We start from the raw sequence: 2,879 nt of genomic DNA on the forward strand, positions 1-2,879 counted from the left end.
TCTTGGACAAAGTGAGCTTATTAAAGAACTGGAATTCACGTCACAAAATGATTTTAAAAATTACGTTCGTATGAGCAAGGCAACATTTGACCAACTTTTACAAAAAATGTTGCCACTCATAACGAAACAGGATACAATAATGAGAGAAGCGATTCTCCCTCATCACCGCCTTGCTTTAACTTTGCGCTTTCTAGCTAGTGGCAATAGCTTTGAAGACTTAAAATTTTTGACAGCAATTGCGCCCCAAACGATTGGGAAAATAGTTACAGAGACTTGTGATGCCATAATAAGTCAATTGAAAGATTTTATTAAGGTAATTATTTATTGATTAAATTATTTGTTTTCGACTAAACAAGAAAAGTTTCATGTGTACATATGTGTGTCTTAAAATTATTGGTAAAAATAAAAATAAATTATTCGTCCGATTCAAACGATGCAAAGAAATTTTGTAAGTTTTCTACCGAGCTCAAATTAATGGATGATGTATCTTCAACGATTCGTACGTTTTGTGTGACTTGAGGTGACATTCTGCTACTGTTTATGGACGAGCCGCTACTTAAAGGTGTCGGAACTCTTATTGTGTAATTCTGCATGTGTTGGGGCACCGCGTAGTTAAGTTGCGTAGACGTGCGCATTGGGTATTGCGGAATGACATTTGGTGTTAACATTTGATTTGGGTTAAAAACATTTTGGATTTGCATCGCGTGTCCAAATTGCAATGCTCCCAAGCAACCTTGGAATAAAACATCGGATATGATTTTTCGCGCAATCGTTTTCTGGGAGGCCTCCATTTCATTATATTGCGAAGCCCACGATTGAGCCAAGGAGTCACCTTCTGTGGGTTCGCGGCAGTTGGCCGTCTCTCGCATGCAATTTTAATAAGATTATCTTCTTCAGAAACTTTTCTTTTGCTTGGTCGAACAGTGAATTCCTAAAAAGAAAGATTTATAAGTTTTTCATTACTTTTCAGCTTCCACAAACAGAAAAAGATTGGAAGGTAGAAGCGAAAAATTTTGATGCACGCTGGAACTTCCCAAATTGTATAGGCGCAATTGATGGAAAACACGTCAATATAACAAAGCCACCTGGATCTGGATCTTTTTATTATAATTATAAAAAAAAATTTTCGATCATTTTAATGGCAGTGGTTAATGCTAATTACGAATTTTTGATGGTGGATGTTGGCACAAATGGAAGAGCGTCTGATGCCGGCCTTTTTAGCGAAACAAAATTTTTTTCATCTCTAAAAAATAAAACATTTAAAATTCCTGACCCTCAGCCGCTTCCAAACTGCGCAGAAAAACTACCATTTGTATTCGTAGCTGACGATGCTTTTCCCCTGTTAGAAAATATCATGAAGCCATTTAGCCACAACACACTCAAGGAAGAAGAAATAATTTTTAACTACAGGCTTTCTCGGGCGAGAAGAATTGTTGAAAACTGTTTTGGCATTTTAGCATCAAGATTTAGAATTCTCCTACAAACTATTAATTTATCACCAGAAAAAGTCACGAAAATTGTGTTAACCTGTTGCTACTTGCATAACTTTTACGGAGGCAAAATGAGGAGACGTATTTTGAAGGTGGATTCGATGTTGAAGAAACAGATCCCGGAGCGATAGAATACGCCGATTGGCATAATGACCATGGACTTACAGCTCTTCAAGCTTCAAGTGCAAAGAATGCATCCAACTTAGCAAAAACTACTCGAGAAAAATATTGTAATTATTTTAATACAGTGGGAGCTGTTCCGTGGCAGAACAATATATTAAATATAAGAAAGTGAATCATTTACGGAATAAAAACAAAATGAATGTTTGTGTTCACAAAAAAAAGAAACAATAAAATTTTGACTTTTTTTCTTACCTCTAATGGGTTTGTATTTTCATCCTGCATTGTGGTAACGCCTGCCATAGGTTCTTCTTGATCTTTTAAAAAGGATAGCAAATCATAGCACCAAAGAGTAGGAACATATTCATCCTCAGCACCAGCACCAGATTTCAAGCTATCTCTCTTTTTTTTTGACACACGCCGGTATTGCGCCCGCAAACTACTTATTTTTTTTACGACTGTATCCTTTGTGGCATCAGGATCTACTTCTTTCAATTTTTCGATTAAAATCGAATAATCATAATTCTTTTTATTTCTATTGCAATAATCTTTACTTTTTACTTGCCACAATGATGGCAAAGATTTGCATATATATTTCAATAAATTCACTTATAAATTTTTTGTTGTCCATTTTACTTCCACTCCGCGCACGTCTGTTCCGTTCAGAAACTACTACGATTATGAGCTATTTCGCCATACACGCACGAACAGTTCGCGCAAATGTTCGCCAAAAATTAAAATGTTTTGATTTTTCGCGAACATTCGCGCGAACTGTCAAACACCACCATACACGACAGAAAAGTTCGCAGAAACATGACATAACGGGAATGTTCGCGCAAATGTTCGTGTCGTGTATTTGCCGCTTAATACAAGTTAATTGTGTGATAAAAGAAAGTCGGGTGATTGGTTAGTACTAGATGTAAAGTGGTTAATTACATTGCTAGGTATTTATGAATATTTCTGAACTCATACATTTATATTTGTGTACATAACAAAATGCGTATATATTAGGGTGATTCAAAAAAAAATTTTTTTTTTTTTCAATTGGTACTCGCAAAAATAGGTTCCTAGACACCTCTAAGAAAGCCTCTCCAAATATGAGATTTTAATTGTAACGGTTTTCTCTTTTTTCTTATTATCAGATAGAAAAATTTATATCTCGCTTCCAACTACTTGAAAAAATATTTTGTTAATTAGGTTTCGTAGGAAATTGAATGCTCTAAAATATGGTCTCTTATGATTTTTTCGTAAACCCAACCGTTTAAAAGA

General features: G+C 35.2%; 1 pseudogene; it reads right to left on the reverse strand.

Moving 5' to 3' along the window:
- Positions 1-361: 361 nt before the first annotated feature.
- Positions 362-2,204, reverse strand: LOC120781529 (annotated as a pseudogene).
- Positions 2,205-2,879: the final 675 nt, after the last annotated feature.

Source organism: Bactrocera tryoni, unplaced genomic scaffold (genome assembly GCF_016617805.1).
Source record: "Bactrocera tryoni isolate S06 unplaced genomic scaffold, CSIRO_BtryS06_freeze2 scaffold_7, whole genome shotgun sequence".
NCBI classification, from domain to species: Eukaryota; Metazoa; Arthropoda; class Insecta; order Diptera; family Tephritidae; genus Bactrocera; species Bactrocera tryoni.